The sequence below is a fragment of the Brachyhypopomus gauderio genome, chromosome 1 (assembly GCF_052324685.1).
Source record: "Brachyhypopomus gauderio isolate BG-103 chromosome 1, BGAUD_0.2, whole genome shotgun sequence".
NCBI classification, from domain to species: Eukaryota; Metazoa; Chordata; class Actinopteri; order Gymnotiformes; family Hypopomidae; genus Brachyhypopomus; species Brachyhypopomus gauderio.
Window position 1 is genome coordinate 45,849,048 of NC_135211.1, and position 19,388 is coordinate 45,868,435.

General features: G+C 41.9%; 2 long non-coding RNA genes across 4 annotated transcripts; one reads left to right on the forward strand and one right to left on the reverse strand.

Annotated features, from left to right (window-relative positions):
* Positions 1-7,672: 7,672 nt before the first annotated feature.
* On the forward strand, positions 7,673-11,584 carry LOC143522133 (uncharacterized). Of its 2 annotated transcripts, XR_013132925.1 has the most exons (4): positions 7,673-9,103; positions 9,318-10,186; positions 10,593-10,834; positions 10,928-11,584. It is a non-coding gene; the product is annotated as an uncharacterized LOC143522133 (long non-coding RNA). The 2 variants fall into 2 exon arrangements; XR_013132926.1 differs by having other exon boundaries at positions 10,593-11,584.
* A 4,028-nt stretch (positions 11,585-15,612) lies between these two features.
* Positions 15,613-18,374, reverse strand: LOC143527663 (uncharacterized). Of its 2 annotated transcripts, XR_013134213.1 has the most exons (4): positions 17,431-18,374; positions 17,085-17,185; positions 16,624-16,694; positions 15,613-16,344 (listed from the first exon to the last, which is right to left on the reverse strand). It is a non-coding gene; the product is annotated as an uncharacterized LOC143527663 (long non-coding RNA). The 2 variants fall into 2 exon arrangements; XR_013134216.1 differs by lacking the exon at positions 16,624-16,694.
* Between the last annotated feature and the right edge of the window lie 1,014 nt (positions 18,375-19,388).

The window sequence follows — 19,388 nt, forward strand, 5'->3', positions numbered from 1 at the left end:
TCCACTGTAGTCAGGTCATTAGTCTGTTAGTATTCTTAACACTGGCATATGTGTTGTCATGTGAGGATATGAAGCTGGTTGTAGACTACAAAACACTCATGTAAGTCACTCTGGATGACGGTGTCTGCAAATTACTGTGAATGCAAAATGTGGAAAGATGCCTAATTAACTAAACTAAATGAATTTCATATCTCTATGGTCAATTTAGTTATAGTATGTTTTATTTGATAGTTATTGTTATTTAAATAACCTACATGGGCATTTAAATGTTTTGTAGCAGGGTCAGGGACACACTATAATCATGCAGGTAAAAACTCTAACCTGGATTGTTGAACTAAACGACACAAACAGTAGCAATATGCAGATTCACTACAGGTACTGTGCTTCCTACAATGACCCAGCATCTTCTCAAATGCTTGGGCAACTAACACCGTTAGTCACAGCCAGGTTCTATCAGTTTGTGTTCACTATAAGGAGCTAGCACCAGATGCTGAACTACACACAGACCATTAAAGTTAAGACATTTGTAAAGTTAGCAAAGGAATTGGTTATGTACAGGTAAGTACATAACATGTTAAATGTTACAATTTTAAAAGGAAATGTTCATTTTACAAAAAACTTTCTAATGACCAGAGAGCAACATTGTAATAACACAGTAATAACCATGTAATGATGTAATAATTTACCATGATGTAATATGTAATAACAGTGTAATAATGCATTGTAATAACAATGATTTGTTTGATTATTTATATTCTGCTCCACATTATTATTATTAGATTACAATTTTGTTGTTATTTTCATATTATTATGTTGTTAATTTCTGTTTCTGAGAAACCACAGTTGACTGCTTAGGTAGCTGTTCTGTGGCCAGAATGTGGACCAATGAGGTGTCAGTGGAGCATTTCAACCACCAGGCTGATAATCGGAGTGAAGCAAACAAGCAACCTGACCACAGTGTGGACTGTGTTTGCGGTAACGTGATGCGGCAGCGTGGGTGTAGGGACGCCACGCCCCTTGAAACAGCAGCCCGAGACGCACTGCTAAAGTGATAACAGTTCTCCAGCATACGCTACTGGATCTCTCTTCACTCAGCATGCCAACGGTCTGACGCGAACCCCAGTGAGCCGACTCACTTACAGGAGGACAGACCATTATCAGGGAATGTGTCTGAATTGTAAACCTCAGGCATTGACTGCAGAGGATTTGCAACCATGTTATGTCTTTATTGTATGAGCACATTTGTCCAGTGTTGGACAAATGGAAAATGGTTTTCCCTTTCGAGGCTGGTCCTCTCGTGGTGTTTTCTTAAGCCTCAGACCTTTGCTCATGCCACTGTCACCTTCAGCTTGCTCTTTACAGGGGTTAGAATCAGTTCCTGTAAAGCTACCTTACATGATCTATTGTTAACACATTATATAAATAAATCTGAATTGAATTATTAATCCTGTTACCTCACTATGTGTGTAAATGATTGCGTGTCCTTTATGGTTCACCTGGTGTCTGCACTGATTTATGTGTGTAGACATTCTAGGTGATTTTATGCATTTTAACAGCCCGTGCTTTCGTTTCACATTCAGCGTGACAGAATACACAGGAAAAACAACAAAGACCAACCCGGAGTTCTGACAGCTCCTACTTTTGGTAAAAGTAGACTAACAGTGTGTTCCAGACATACAGCTCTGCAGTTCTTTCGTGCTGATATCAAACCCCCCCACAGCTCTGGATGGGACGAGGCAGATGTCGTTCGGGTTTGCGGGTTATTTTCCCCTCTCCTTGGGGGCTCACAGCTGCGCAGCTGCTTGGACCGTCGTTTCCTGCGTGAAGGACGTTCGCCAAAGGCCGAAGCGTCCGCCGGGAAGGTTTCCGATCCGACGGTGGCAGGTCGCCTCAGGAGCTACCGGCAGGTTTCGAAGTGGTTTTGAAAGGCAAGAAGGAGAAGAAAGAGAGAGAAAAACAGCATGCTACCGCCTCCCATCCTCTCGGCTGCTGGGGTCCACCACGTGGAATCGACAACCAAGGCCACCTTCTGGAAGAACTCCATCCTGTGTGCTGACAGATGATGGTACATACAGCATTCAGACGCATGATTGTGTGACTATAGATTGCATCTTCATCTGTATTGTCCTCTGTTGGGAGCTAGGAAATACAGTGGTGTAATTACATAATCGCTTCAGTAATGATGAATGTACACTATTGTACTTCGTTGTTATTGTAGTTTGTATATTGTGTGAATAGTGAGATATGAGTACATCCAATATTGGTACATCATATATATATATGCAATTAGGTAAATATAACTTTTGAGTTGACGGTTTTATTGCCCCCCAATAAAAATTTTATTTCGCCCATGTGCATCCAGAGAGTAAGTGTAGGGCACATAACCTGTTCTTAAGCTAAAAGAAAGATTATGATGTTAGTACTTCAGGTTAACCTAACAAATGTTCACCCCCACCGCCTGTTTTTGCTGACACATGGAAGACCCAACCAACCATTCACCCACCGCACCCCACATACCTACTAAAACTTTAACACTTTGTTGTTCTCTGAAGCGCATAGCACATGGGCTATCAAAGCACAGTGTTATGCATTTAAATATTAGGTTAAAATTTCAAATGGGTAAAACAGGTTTTGAAGACAAAGGACACTTTTATTCCACGCAAATCTAAGCTACAAATGTTAGCTAATTAATGACGTTCCAGTTAAATCCGTACACGTTGGCCTGTTGTGCCAGTGCAGTGTTGCCAACTTAGTGACTTTGTCGCTATATTTAGCGACTTTTCAGACCCTCTAGAGACTTTTTGTGGTAAAAAGCGACCAGCGACAAATCTAGCGACTTTTTGTGGTGTTATTTGTGGTGTTATCTTTAGTGAGACACGAAAAGAAATCACTGCATTTAACTCACACAGTCTCGTTCATTCCTGCTAACTGCTACTCTTATACTAACATTTAACAACACAGCAAAAAACTATTTATGTAATTGTCTATTTATGTAATTTACGTAAAAATAATTTATACAGAGCATTAAAGTCATGTATTTATTTTGAGAAGTGACTGCCTATTTTCAACTGATGTTGTTCATTTGTAGTTCTAACATATTTAGGGTGTTTTTTATTCACTTTTTTCTCTCCCAACGCTATTCCTTTACAGCTTCAAAAACATGTACATGTAATTTGCATGTATTATGCATATTAGGTGATGACGTCATTTAGCGACTTCTAGCGACTTTTAGGACAACCAATAGCTACTTTCCTTACTGAGGCGTTGGCAACAATTTGCCAGTGCAAGAGAATCAGTTAAACAACGTTTGTAACAATTTTCCCCGCATATGCGTACCGTTTTAACGTCTCGCGTTTTATCTCGCGAGATCATCATTTTTTTCTCGAGCACTGCCACTTGGCTGGGGTGATCAGTTAAGCATGGCTGCAGCAAGAGTGAAAAAAATGTACCTCTGATCCACATCTATGATTCAATGAGTTACTAGTTCGCTCTGGCGCAAACCACTGGCGAGCGATCGATCGCGATATAATACTTAATTTGTGTCCATTTTACACCGCCACCCCCTCCAGGTTCAAATCTCACTCCAAGCGATCTTGAAAAGTTGGCAACCCTGCAGATGTATGGTTACATTTTGGATTCAGAAACCATGATGGTAGGGAAGAGTTGGATAAAAGCACAGCCGTGTGTAAACTGTGCAACATGGAGGTAAAATATTGTGGGAATACCACAAATCTGAGAAATCATTTAACGCAACACCATCCTGATATTCAAAAAACGCCAGAACCCAAACAAACTCCACTAGAGAAGGCATTTGCGATTAAACTATCTACAAGTTCTCCCCGTGCCAAAAAAAATAACCGAAGTGCAAGAACATGACTTCGTTCATTGCGCTGAAGCGCGGCGCGCGCAAAGTTACAAAATTCGAGAGGTGCACGACCTCGGGAAGCGACAGTGCACGAGCGGAGCCACCGCGATTGTCGTTTTCGGCGCGCGGACCCTCACGCCAGTCGTGACGTGTCAAGTATAAAGCTGTGAAGTTTTCTCAACAGTTGGCAATATTGTTACTGCAAAAAGGAGCTGTCTCACTCCTTAACATGTTGATCAGCTCCTTTTCTTGCAGAAAAATTTGACAATCTCCTAATGTCAAAAAGCAGTCATGAATAAATCTTAGTTTTAGGACCTTAATGTTTACAATATTCAGAATTATGTTCATAAATGTTTTTGTTACATGTAAAAAAAAAACTTAATTTGCACTTTAAAAGGCTGTTCAAAACCGCTTTCAATGCCTTTTCTGGTAAAGGAGCTATGTGGAAGAGTGTGCATTAATTGATATTAAAAAAAGAATGTAACTGTTGTTCACAGTATAAACACTAATATTTTAATACATTTTAATAAAGTTTGAGTGTTCCTTGTATCATTACAACATTTCACATTCAAACTACACTTTTTATTGTAACTGAAATGTCCCTACAAGAATCGATATTGAATCGGACCGAATCGAATCGAAAATCAAATTGAATCGGGACCTTGTGAATCGAAATCGAATTGAAATGGGAAATCAGTGGTGATACCCACCCCTAATCAGACCCTCCAGAAAGTCGCGATGTTGCGATTTGCAACTTCAAGCAAACCCCGCGAATTCAGGGCGGTGTTGCAACTTCAGCCAATCACCGCAACTTTCCCGCAAATTTGACCAATCACTGATGTTGTCTTGATGTGACGTCGACAAACTCCCGCCTTACTTCCGTATATACGTTCAAGAGGAGCAGACTGAAAGCAGCATGAGCGACGAAAATAACGGCAAAAAGATCGGGGAAAGCAGTATCCCGCTACACTACATGAAAGCGGGGATAAACTGTCCAGATCCGACCCGCGAATTGATTATCTATGGCCCCCTGGATGATATTTAATTACTATTAGAACCTGCCCGCAGGCCACAGCCGCCCGATGGTGTTTTGCACGCACAAACACTACATTCCCCACAATGCAACGGTAGCCCGCGAAGTCACTGCAGCTCACGCAAGCGGTGAGGGTCTGAGATAAAGTTTATAAGTTTAAACTTTAAACTGAGATAAAGTTTATTTATCTCTGATCCATATCTATGAGTTACTCGTTCGCTCTGGCGCCAACCACTGGCGATCGATCTCGATATAATATTTAATTTGTGTCCATTTTACAGGCCGCCCGGTAACAACTTATGTTCGCCAACATCCCCCCCCCCCCCCCCCCCCCCGTCAACAATTAATGTTCGCCACCCCCCTCCAATCTTACTTCAAGCGATCTTGAAAAGTTGGCAACCCTGAATAAATAGGTGAATGGTTAATTAAAATGGACTACTAAATAGAGGAAACCATACAACATTTACTCCCTATTGTAATGTACTCACAAAAAAGCAAAAACACACCGCAACTTCCATCGCAATTTTTTTGCAACATCAAACATTTTAGCCCGCAACAATCACAAAAAAGGCCCGCGAAATCCTGGTGGGACTGTCTAATTTGAATTGATTGTCTTGTTTCCATTAGCTCGAGATTAGGGTTTCACAGCTAAATAACTACACTTTTTGCTCTTCATAGTTTTACATAACATCCACATTTATTAGAATATTTAATCAAAATGAGGAACTCTGGTTCGGTCAAACTCTACATTTTACCTATTTGCCTCTTTTTTTCCCACACCGCATTTGCAAAACTATTTGCACAGAAATCCACTATTTGCTGACCTCTTCGCTCATGTTTAATACCAGGTTATGTTTGTCTATTTTGTGGAATCGTTTTGAGATATACTGCATCATTTTGGTTACCAATGATAAAAACACTTATTTTTCACTTGCTTATATCACGTAAAAGCTAAATGCTCTTTAAATATATCTAGCTGGGTATTTAGACAGAAACGAATGCTTAGAAACCCTGATAAAAAATTCCATTTAAAACAAAGTTTCTATCTAAATAGCTACATGGCTTAATTAAGCTCTTCACATGAACGTCCCATTTAATCGTAAAGATAGGGTTAGGGTTAACCTAACCCTACTGTATAACCAGTGATGCCGGTAACGCGTTACTTTTGGCGCATTTCCACTAGGGCCTGCTTGGCGCGGTACGGTTCGGTACGGGTCGATTCGCAACGGAACGGTACGGTCGCGTTGTGTTTCCATTACAATGGTGAACCACCCCAATGTGGGTGGAGTCGCTGTTGGCGCGCGGGTTGTAGTGTCGTGACATCATTTGTATACGACCACAACACCGGTCGACGCCCCTTAACACATAGCATTATTGTATCTTATTTATCTTTATCTTCATTATTGTATGTGGTTGCTCTAATTATTGATAATAATTTGGTATTACTCAAACAGGCTGAACACACCCTGCATAAAAAGCATCAGTCATACAATCAAATGAAATCAAACTTTATTATAAAATATAGATATTTAAAGTACAACATATGTAAATAATATAGTTATAGTTTTAAAAAAGTGCAAAAAGCAAATATATACGTATAGCTTTATATGAAATAAATATTTATAGTACTACAAGCAACATTTTGTGTGCTTTTACTGGCGTCTGTCTCGCATGGTGTTCACAAGTTCGCCAAGCACCCCGAGGAAAGCCCGGTTGAAGGAAACATTTTCCGCCAACTCCGCTCGCCTCGTCAGTGGAAGGGGAATCTTGAACGTAAAAAATAACAAATATTAAACACAAGCATTCCCGTGAAAGCAACAACAATATAGCGTAACTGCACAAAATGTGTAGCACGTCATCGCTGCTCATGCTGTGTTTATGGCTACAGCTAACTAGCAACTAGCAAGGCTAAGAGCTAGCTATTGTACAGTAGTGACTGTGGTGGTAACATTAACTACAAACACAGCTCTAAATTCCTGCGTTTACAATAGATGCGTTCATATTACGTTCATATTACATCTTTTACGAGCCTAGTAGTAAAACTGTGAAATCACAATACACTCACCATTCTCCGTGGCCTCCAGCACCGACAATGTCCAGCACGTTTTCTCTTCCGTTACTGGCTGGCCGGTGACCGTATATGACATCCATTTGCTGGAACCATTTCCAGTCTTTGCGGTTTGCTCCGCTGTGTCCGTTATGGTCCTTCACCGCCCGGTAATCGCGTTAAGCTTTTTTAGCTTGGACCGACCGGCACTGCTGAACGGACCGCTGGTAGCCATGAGTGGCCATTAGCGCGGAAACCTCGCTAAAAACCTTTACATTTCTAGTGGCCCCGTCCAGTTCGCCCTGGATTTTTTGATCGCTGATTATTAACAGAAAGGTTTGTACCTCGGCGTTTGACCAGGGAACAGACTTCGCTCCTTGGGTTTTAAAAATGGCTGAGGAGTCCATAGCATAGCGGAGGAGTCGCTCTCCTGACGCAACCTGTGACGACACTCCCTGGCCAATCAGTGTCATGCTGTCCCTCCACGTCACAGAACTGTACCGCTTCGGAACGGTTAGAACCTCGAGCGAGTCGGTACGAAAAAAGTACCCAAAGGGGCCGGCTCACAGGGTACTGGTACTAATGGAAACACTCACAAACCGACCCGTACCGAACCGTACCGCGCCAAGCAGGCCCTAGTGGAAATGCGCCATTAGTAACGCGTTACTGTAGTCGGACTACTTTTTTCAGTAACGAGTAGTCTAACGCAACTACTATTTAAAAACTAGTAGTCAGATTAAAGTTACTTATCTAAAACATCGTGCGTTACTATTTCTGCATTTCGGGGGAACGTAGGTTATATTTATTCATTCTTATTTTTTGGCTACACGTTTCTTACGCGGTTACGTCATCTCTGCTCTGCGGCGCCAAAGTCAGATGGAAGGAGAGGTTCGCCTTTAGCAGCTGGAAATACAGGCATTATTTTGATTTTATTTCGGCTAAGGAAGACAACATTAAGGTCCGTTGTACACTCTGTCCTGGCGACAGAGTGCTGTCTACTTTCAAAAACACAACGTCAAACCTGAAAAAAAAAAAAAAAAACCGGGGCTTGGCGGCGAACGTAAATTGTTACCGGGCGGGGTGTAAAATTGACTAAATTCAGTATTATATCGCGATCGATCGATCGCCGGTGGTTGGCGCCAGATCGAACTAGTAACTCATTGAATCATAGATGTGGATCAGAGGTAAATAAACTGGATTTTTTTTTCGGCGTGAGATATCGGAAGTGTGGCGTAAGCGTGTGAAGACAGTCAAATGCGTGTGTCTCAATGCGTGACAGTTGGCAACCCTGTAAGTGGGCGGAGTTGAACAGAAAGACTGTCTTATTTATTTATTTAAAAAACATGTAAGCCTATTTCAAGAAAAAGTTTACAAATGCCAGTGTCATTTTTGATGTTCCGGTTAAAATACATGTCAATAAAGTGAGTATTGGCAGAACTGGTAGTCATTTTCATGTTATAGGGGCGGGGGATCAGCCTCTGCTGAAAGTAACTAAAAGTAATCTAACTTAGTTACTTTTAAAAGCAAGTAGTCAGTAACTTAACTGAGTTACTTTTTAAAGAAGTAGTCAGTAGTCAGTAGTCGGATTACTGTTTCAAAGTAACTATGGCAACACTGTGTATAACACATCATAATTGATCCAGAAACACTTCCGTTGTGTTGTGACCGGATTCCGAGTGTTATGTTACAGATCAAACTTTATGTTCCCACACTTAAGAGTCTGAAACAAATGTTCAATCCTGCAGTCACCACGTTACAGTACGTTACGTTACCGGTTGAAAAATGTTTTATCGTGAGTCGTGTCAGAATATAACACTGAATGGTTGTGTTCGTCGTTGTCGAGTTTGACACGAACAGTAACTGCAGAGGAAACCGCTGCTCTCTGTCGACAGCAAGCACAGGAGCTGCTGCCTTCTGACATTAATGTGCGTCTGAGAGGATTGAGGGGTCAGAGAAATTGCAGACACGCTGGGTGGAAGCGAGCTCGGCTGTCTGAAGAGTAAAAGGCGTGAATGCTTTGACACGACTTCAGACCAGAACGGGAGGCTTTCGGATCTTGTCTCTGTGTGTGGCAGCGAGTGGTGACATCTGTTCTGCTTCACCCAGGATCTCAAACGCTGTTGAAGGAGCCAAAAAAGAGACCCATACGCACAAAGAGGTGAGTCTGGGTTTCCTTAGTCGTGCCAGATGCGTTCTCTCCAAGATAATGATTGTATTTCAGCTGAATTCGTTTAAATACGTTTGGGAATGCATACACGTTTCAATCTATGAAGTGCAATTGTGTCAGTGGTACACTAATCGAGAACAGTATATCATGCAGTGTCATAAACTTACTGAAATCTGACGTTTTTAAAATATATTTTGCTTTTCAGATCATTCAGATTAGAAAGGAAACAAAAACTAATTGGTTGTTGAATCGGCGGTGGGGTAACGAGAAAACAGGACAGGTTAGATATCACGACAGGGTAGGTAAACAGATGGGCCCCTGAACTAGTTACCCTAATGAAGGCCTTGAGGTCAACAACATTGGTTCTTAAATTAAGTATTTGATATAAAGTCGATGCAAAGCCATTCATCACAAGGGTTTTCCTGGCTGTACGTGAGGTCATCGATCGCACTTACGTTTGAGTTCATGATGAACAACAATAAACCGAGGGTTTGTGTTGGAGTGAAGCACTTTAAAAATGCAAGAGCTGGGGGGTTTTCGACACACAAGCGATTTGAAGCAATTCTTCAAATCGCTCTGTAATTACTGTACATCAGGAGGAAACTACAAGCCCGTGTCCCATATCGTAGGCATTTATTATTTGTTAGCTCTGGGTCAGAATCAGAATGAATAAGTGATCAAAGACCAGTTGGTATCTCTCTATGAGGGGAAATAAACTGAAAAAACTTCTTACATGGACAGTAATGCCATCTGTTGGTGAAAAAGGCATATAACAGATTTTAAGATATAAAAATACATATCAGATATATTTTGCCCTGAATGTTATCTGGGCCACTCTAAGTCACATATTCTCTTATTTTTCATCCAAAGCACTCTAAAATGCATCTGAAAAAGTTAGGATATCCATAAATATTTTCATAATGCCTGTTCAGAATTCCCTCTATGAGTCTTTGATTCAGGCACCGTCAGGTTTAGGGGTGCTGTTAAGTGTGGCCTCGCATATGGTAAATCACGGTAGCCAGAGCATCAAACTCCTCTAAACGTAGGAGATTCAGCTTGTGAGTTCATGAAGAGGTCAGTTTGAACATTCATATATTGTTAAGTCTATATAGGCTGCGCTCTTGTATAGTGTGTTAGAAGCAATGATTAATCAGTATGTACATCTGTTCAATGTAGTGAGGGTAAATGTATTTATTTTGCAGTTTCTTTCATGTTTATTATCGCACATACTTCGGAGCAATGTAGCCCTTTGTAATTAGTCTGTTTATATCCCATTTCAGAAAACCACACATTTTTCATGTAACTACGTAAATTGGCGATCTGCTGCTCTATATAATATACCGAAGCTGCAGTCTGTCGTACTGGAGTTCGCAGTGAATAAGGAATCCACGCACAGACTACGCCTAATTCAGTCTCAAAATGTAACAATGCCAGTGTTTTGGTTTTGCTAAGATTTTGATTTATTATTTGATTTATACAGGTCTGGTTGTCACTGGCTGCAAACTACAACTGAGGCGAGGGAGTGAAAGTTCAGCAGACCCCGCACTCCTCTTCTGGTGTCATTCCTCCCATTCCTCCATCCCACGATTCCCACTGGCCACAGATTAACAGGCTTCTTTCTTTTAAGCACAACACCCTTCAACTTGATCTTCTTTCATAAAATGCTGACGGAACCGACCGGTCGTAAATATCTCCATCATGAATGAGCACATCAGACATAAGGTGTTGTGACATCATGGGGTAGAATGAATGAATGAATGTTCGATTTATATAGCGCCTTTCTGAATACCCAAGGCGCTTTACAATTTAACACAGGTACAAGTCACAGACAACCAATCACACACACCGGCGAGAAGCGGCAGCCAATTGCACACAGCAACTCTCTAGCGGGATCCACAGCCCCCTGGGGGACTGAATGGAGTGCAGGAAGGGGAGAGAGGACAGATCCTAGTGGCAGAGCACCATCCACCACTGGGCATACAAGCACACACACAACTTTTTTTTTTTTATTGAACATAGAGACACAGACACACTCAGGGAGAATTTGTCAGGGACTGCCAATTTACCTAACCTCCATGTTTTTGGACTGTGGGAGGAAACCGGAGATCCCGGAGGAAACCCACGCAAACACAGGGAGAACATGGAAACTCCACTCAGATAGGGACTTGAACCCAAGACCCCAGTGCTGAGAGGCAAACGTGCTAACCACCAAGCCACCGTGTTGCCCATATCACAAGACTGTGACATCAGGAGTGCAGCACATTACACAGGCTGCTATTGATGACATTGGTCTTAATGTGTGAGCTGTGATGCACATAGTGAGCTCATAATAAAACCATAGAGAGTAGTCAGTACTTCCTTGTTAATTCTTTTAAAGAACTACTAAACCACCTACAGGATGCGGAATAAAAGCAGACAGGATTCAGACCATTCACACATCCATCTACACACTGCTGACTCCCCTAGAGCTGGTTCCAGAAATCACAATCACATAACAAATAAATAAAAAAACATTTTCTACCTTAGCAAAAAGTTTATACCATTTATTTTTGAGAAATACATCCAAGACGATAAAGAAAGGCATGTAAGCAATGTTTTATATATTTATTATTTATATATTGGACTGTTGTTGTTATTGAGCATTTTAGATCCATCCACAAGGAGGCATCTGATGGACGAGTCTGGGTTTGGCAGTTGACAGGAGAACGGTACTTGTCTGACTGCATTGTGCCAAGTGTAAAGTTTTGTGGAGGGGGGATTATGGTGTGGGGTTGTTTTTCAGGAGCTGGGCTTTGACCCTTAATTCAAGTGAAAGGAACTCTGAATGCTTCAGCATACCAAGACATTTTGGACAATTCCGTGCTCCCAAATTTGTGGGAACAGTTTGGAGCTGGCTCCTTCCTCTTCCAACATGATTGAGCACCAGTGCACAAATCAAGGTCCATAAAGACATGGATGGAAGAGTCTAGAGTGGATGAAGTTGACTGGCCTGCACAGAGTCCTGACCTCAAGCCGATAGAACACCTTTGGGATGAATTAGAGCAGAGACTGAGAACCAGGCCTTCTCGTCCAACATCAGTATGTGTTTATGGGGATTTTTTTTTACCCCATAAACACACTCTTAAACCTTGTGGACACCCTTCCCTGAAGAGCTGAAGCTGCTAAAGGGTGGACCAACGTCATATTGAACCCTATGGATTAGTATTTAAGAATGGAATGTCTCTTGGGCGCATACTTTTGGCAATATACAGTGGAGTGCGAAAGTTTGGGCACCCTTGTTAATTTTCCTGATTTACCTTTATAAATCATTGAATGTTTGAATTAAAAATTTCAGTTAATTATATCATATAGGGGACAAACACAGTGATATTTGAGAAGTGAAATGAAGTTTATATTATTTACAGAAAGTATGCAATAATTGTCTAAACAAAAACAGGCAGGTGCATAAGTTTGGGCACTGTTGTCATTTTATTGATTTCAAAACCTTTAGAACTCATTACTGGAACTCAAATTTGGTTTGTTAAGTTCAGTGACCCTTGACTTCACACAGGTGACTCCAATTATGAGAAAGAGTAGTTAAGGGTGGCAATTGTAAGTTTTTCTCCTCTTTGCATCTTCTCTGAAGAGTCGCAGCATGGGAGTCTCAAAACAACTTTCAAATGACCTGAAAACAAAGATTGTTCACTGTCATGGTTTAGGGGAAAGAAACAAAGTTTCAGCTTTCAGTCTCCACTGTGATAAACATTGTGAGAAAATGGAAGAAGACAGGCACAGTTCAAGTCAAGGCTTGAAGTGGCAGACCAAGCAAAATCTCAAATAAACAGAAGTGAAGGATGTTGAGAACAGTCAGAGTCAACCCACAGACCAGCACCAAAGACCTACATCATCATCTTGCTACTGATGGAGTCACTGTACATCATTCAACTATTCGGCGCACTTTACACAAGGAGATGTTGTATGGAAGAGTGATGCAGGGGAAGCCTTTTCTCCCCCCACATCACAAACAGAGCTGCTTGAGGTGCTACAGCATATTTGGACAAGCCAGCTTCATTTTAGAGTAAGGTGCTTTGGACTGATGAAAATAAAATAGTTATTTGGCCATAACAAGGACCGTTATGCATGGAGGAAAAAGAACACATCACTCCAAGAAAAACACCTGCTACCTACAGTAAAATTTGGTGGTGGTTCCATCAGGGACTGGGAATCTTGTTAAAGTTGAGGGACACATGGATTCCAATCAATATCAGCAGATTCTGGAGACTAATGTCCAGGAATCAGTGACAGCTGAAGCTGCGCCGGGGCTGGATCTTCCAACAGGACAAAGACCCTAAACACTGCTCAACATCTACTAAGACCCTAAACACTGCTCAACATCTACTAAGACCCTAAACACTGCTCAACATCTAAGACCCTAAACACTGCTCAACATCTACAACGACCCTAAACACTGCTCAACATCTACAACGACCCTAAACACTGCTCAACATCTACTAAGACCCTAAACACTGCTCAACATCTAAGACCCTAATCACTGCTCAACATCTACTAAGACCCTAAACACTGCTCAACATCTACTAAGACCCTAATCACTGCTCAACATCTACTAGGCATTCAGGCAGAGGAACAAGTACAACGTTCTGGAATGGCCATTTCAGTCCTCAGACCTGAATATTATTGAAAATCTGTGGTGTCACTTAAAGAAGCTGTCCATGCTCAGAAACCATCAAACATGAATGAACTAGAGATGTTTTGTAAAGGAGAATGGTCTAAAATACCTTTAGCCACAATCCAGACTCTCATTAGAAGCTATAGGAAGCATTTAGAGGCTTTAAACGTTTTAGTTATTTCTTCGAAAGGAGGAACTACTAAATATTGAGTTAAGGTTTTTTTTTTTTTTTTGGTGCCCAAACTTATGCACCTGCCTATTTTTGTTTAGACAAAAATTATTGCCCACTTTCTGTAAATCATATAAACTTCATTTCACTTTTCAAATATCAGTTTGTCCCCTATATGGTATCCATCCATCCATCCATTATCCGAACCGCTTAATCCCGCTAGTCGGGGTCACGGGGGGGGGCTGGAGCCAATCCCAGCATCTCCAGGCGAAAGCAGGGTACACCATGGGCAGGTCGCCAGTCCACCGCATGGCCAACACACACTCACACCTACGGGCAATTTAGAGTGATCAATCAACCTAAAACACATCTTTGGACCGTGGGAGGAAACCGGAGTACCCGGAGAAAACCCACACAGGCACAGGGAGAACATGCAAACTCCACACAGAGCAGCCCAGACCAAGAATCGAACCCAGACTGCCTCGCTGTGAAGCAACAGTGCTAACCACCACACCACCATGCTGCCCCCCCATATATGGTATATTTGAATTTTAAAAATCAGTTAATGATTTATAAATCAGGAAAATTAACAAGCATGTCCAAACTTTCGCACCCCACTGTAGTGTCTATAATGGATGGTTCCTAACTGTAAAAAGTACACTATCAAAATGACTTACAACACAACTGTTTCCTGATGTATAACCCCTGTTGGATATTGCTGCAGAGGCCGGGGGGGAGACAGCCCCATCAATCCCCCCCCCCTTCACACACCAGTCCAGTTAGTTCTTGTACATTAACATTATCCTGGAGTCCTGGCTGGGATTAGACCCAACAACCTCCAGACCAAGGAGGCAGTGCTCATACCACTGAGCTACAGGTACTCATGCTTGTACTTGGCTCTTGAGAACATTTGTCCTTCTTAGTTCTAAAGCAATTGATATTTTAAAGCAGTGAACAGCACACACCAAGACAAAGCTGGATTTGAACCAGGAACCTCATGGGTATGAGGAAAGGATTTTCCCATACACTGCAAAGGCAAACTAGAACTAGAACTAGAAGAACTATTAAAGTTATTGAATTGCACACACTGTTCTGTTTTCCCTTATCAGGCTCTAGAACAGTACTGTTATTGCTCAGAAAAACACCTCCTCCTCCTCCTCCTGGGCTTCCAAATTCACAATGTTGGGTTTTTGACGCTAAATTTTCCTTCGGACGTCTTTTGCATCATGTGGAATTCCGTTCCGGACATTTTGCTTTTTTCTCTTCAGCCACTGATAGCTCCACCTCTTCTTTCTCATGGTTCTTCAAGTGTTCTCCACAGCACTCTAGTTTTATCAGCTAATTTACTACAGCACACATGTTCTTTGGGTTACACCAACTTATGGCCTTTATAACAACTGTGAATGTGACAATTCTAGTGTGGAACAGTACGCACAGTACACAGCCTTTGTTTCTGAATGCAGTACACACATTGCAGAGCACATGAAGGGATTGTTGTTAAATTAAATCTGGCATTTATCTTTCCAGGGTTGAATTTTGCAGGGGGGGAGCCAAACCAGCACCTGGTGTGGCTAATAACATACAATGCTGACTACATACACATATATAAAGTTAGATGGACTATGTATGCATATTTAAGATGAGTACAAGAGGGTAAACCAGGGGTGTCCAAATTTTTGCAGTGAAGGCCAGATTGGGTGAGGTGAAAATGTGTGAGGACATCCATTCAGCCATTCATTTTAATAGCAAACAATACACAACCAGGCTCTTTTATTGATGCATGAAGAAGCAGAAATTGCTGGAAGGCAAACCAGGACTGGCCTCCAAGTGGAGGAACCGGATCATGGATGGTAACGGAGTTCCGGGTCTGAGCTACAATTAAAAAGGACAGAAACGTGCACAAAACCCACAATATGTACACAGGAGCGTGACACCTCAGTCGGTCCATATTTTCACTCTAGCTCAAGGGTGTCAAAGTCGTGTCCTGGAGGGCCAAAATTTAGCGATTGCTCTGCTCAGACACACCTACTAATGTAGCTAACGTAGTTAATGTAGCACTGTGGTGTCAACCTCTGGTCTGAGAGGGCTGGTTGGTGATTGACCTGCTTTTGCTCTAACCTAATGTGTCGAAAACTTAGAGCAAATATGTGGAACCATCAAGAGGGGCCCAGAGACTGGGTTGAGAAACTACTCTGCTCTAGCTCCGTACACCTCAGCTAGCTAACTAAGGACCAGAGCAGAAAGACGTGGTTTGAGGAGACGGAGGGGCAGGTGGCTCGCTGTCTGTTGTGATGGAGGACCACAAGTTCACAATGTGGCACCAGGCTGGGCAACTCCGCACTCACCCTGACGTGTGCCCTGCCACCCCCACCTCAGAGCTGGTCCCGTTGCAGTCTCCTGTTGGGAGACAATGAAAAGATGGAGGAGTTTGATGCCACAGTTGATGTTCCCCACGACAAACCTGTGCAGCCCAGCACCAGCCGTGGAAAGAGGTGTGAACGCCAGAATGGAAATAAGTTATACCTCACGTTCCGATCACGAACATGTGCTGATCATCACTGAGCCGCTTTATGGAGTTTTACAGTTCCAGTGCCAACATTCATCAACAATATCTTACAAGGTCTGACCCCGTGATATTGAGGATCATAGTAGAGAAAATGTGTGTTTCACACTGACCCTGTGAATTGTGTGCAGTCCATCACATCTCCATTGAGTAAACGATGTTGCACCAGGACTCCCGTGTACACCTGTTTATGAGGCAGTCGGGGTGCCTCATTACGGTTGCATATTCTTTGCCCAGTTTCCCTGTGCTAATGCTTACACCCATAATCCTGAGATAGGGCCCGGCCGTGGGCAGCGTGTGGCCCTGGGCAGACGTATTGCTGACTTGATGCAGCACAAAACAGCTTTCTACTCCATTTATCTTTTTCTTTGCAAATTGCTATTCACATGGCCAGATGCAAACTGAAACCATCAAATTGAACCATCATTATACACAGGATTTTATCACTTGCTATGAAAATCTGTTTTAGTTTCCACAAAACAAATTCAGTGCTACAGGCCTCAAATTGTTGGCCATCATAGAGACGTGGAATTTCGTAAATGCTGTGTCTTGCGGTGCTCACACACACACTCACCAGACACCACGCCAGGGTCAGCACCACTCTCTCCTACAGCGAGACGCCTGCATGGACATCTCACAATCTCCATGTGGGTTGGCTTCAGGTCCTGCAGTGTCCTACATTCCAAAGGCATCCAATGTGTGTTTGTATGTATGTGTAGATAGATAGATAGAGAGATAGATAGACAAAATTGTTTCCAGAGAAACAGGATGTGTAAGACAGGGGTCCTTTATTAGTTAGTTAGACACACAGGTGATGTCATACCTCTCCAAAATATCCTGTTTCCCTGGAAACTTTGGCTACCTTACTACAATTCTGAACACCTCTACATCTCTTACTATGGTACACTGCAGTTACTCACCTGGCGTGGCCTTTCCCAGATGGAAATCAATGACGAGGGACTAACGCAAGGGCGATGCCAAACTTGCCTGTTTTCAGGTGATAAAAGCGCACCAAAAAAGCCAAGACATGTTCACTGAGTGTGAGCCTATCATCAGTATCCATAAGATGGTCCGTAGTTATAAAGTTGGGAGACAGAGAAGCAAATCCAGAACACACAGGCAGACACAGGACAAAGTGAAACCAAGAGATACAAACTAGGACGAGACGAGAACAGAAGAGCACGAAGTGATCACAAACATGAACAGAAGAAATGACAATACCCAGTGAACGAAGACTCTGTGTCGAAAGACAGCTCCAATAATAACTGACAAGGTCCCTGCAGGAGGGTTACAAACACACGCGATGACTGAACAGAAATAAGAAGCGCCTGAGTTCTCATCAAAGGCAGGAATGATGAGATGCAGGACAGAAACAAAAACAAAACCACACGGTGACATCACAATAGGAACAGAATACAACAAAAGCACAAGGAGCGCAGCGCCATGGGAACACAACTGCCACCCGCCAGCTCATCTTGAGTTTTTGCATTTGTTTTGGGATCTACCCCACACATCAACTCATTTTCTACAATCGTTTTCTTTAGAGATTTAAAGAATGTCCATTTAAAGCTATATATACACATACTGAAAGACACCAAGACACCAGTCCTAAACAGCTCCACCATACTGAGTATATCTACTGTTGCGCCAACAGCACAGAGAAATGGGCAGATCATTTTCAAACATTATTCTTAACAGCATTAACAACATTGTGTTCTAATCAACCATCACATGCACAGTCTGAAGTCAGTCATTCAAGCATAGTTAGTTGTCAGGACAGGTAATTTATCAAATTGGTTTCATCAACTGATCATTTAATATCATGATGATTCTGCCACCTTGTGGTCAAGGGGTATTAACCACAGCAAAGTTTTTTTCTTTTTTTTCTTTCCATGTTATGACCCCATAATTCTGAGTACTGGGTAATAAATATATCTGGATAGTTTTGATTTGGTAAAATGTGAATACATTTTTAAATTAGTATGATTTAAACACTAAAGAATTGTCGTGGGATGATGTTAATGTTAGAAGGGTTGGCATTACTTCAGGACATTGTACAGTTCAACAAAGGCATTACTTGCCTTCACTTTAAATAGAGAGCTGAACTGTACAACACAGGGGACTGGCACCATATAGTTACAAAAGAATATTCATATGAACATTTTCAGCCAAAGGGTCATGGTTCCCCAAATGGCCAAGGGATAGGGGATTAGTATGTAGGGTGTTTTAACATGGAGGGATGGTCAGAACTTTGAACACTGAACTCTGCAAACCTGCATGCAATCTACACATTATGGAGTTTTGCAGCACAAGTAAGGATAACCAAAATAGTATGTTAGAAGTAATTACAATTTTGATTATCTGAAGATCTTTAGAAATTCATGTTGTGCAGAAGGTTCAAGACAAGAAGTGAAAAGTGGTGCTTTTCAAAAGCAAATGCAACAGCTGATGCAAACAACTCTACAGATATCTTTGCTCAATGTTGAACTGCAGACAGTTTAATAAGGAAATGTTGCATTTTATAATGGACATTTTGCTCGCTTGGAGCAGACATGTTCACTCTGGTTTGTTTATTATAACCAAGCCTTCAGAAGATGACAAATATGTCTGTAAAGTTAAAAATGCACATGGTCAAAAGACTTTCAATGGAGCATCAAGCTTCCATCATCTCTTTTAAATGGGAGTGTGGTTTAAGTCTATTGCTCATCACAAAACTTCTTAACCATAAGAAGCAGCACTGTGTACCTACAATTTCTGATCCATACAAATGTTTATAAGATCAATTAAAATCTGATCCCAAAATGTCAGTTCTCTCTCTACAAAATCAGCATCTGTGTGGCACTAGGAACTAAGCAAACACTGATACACTCACACCTGT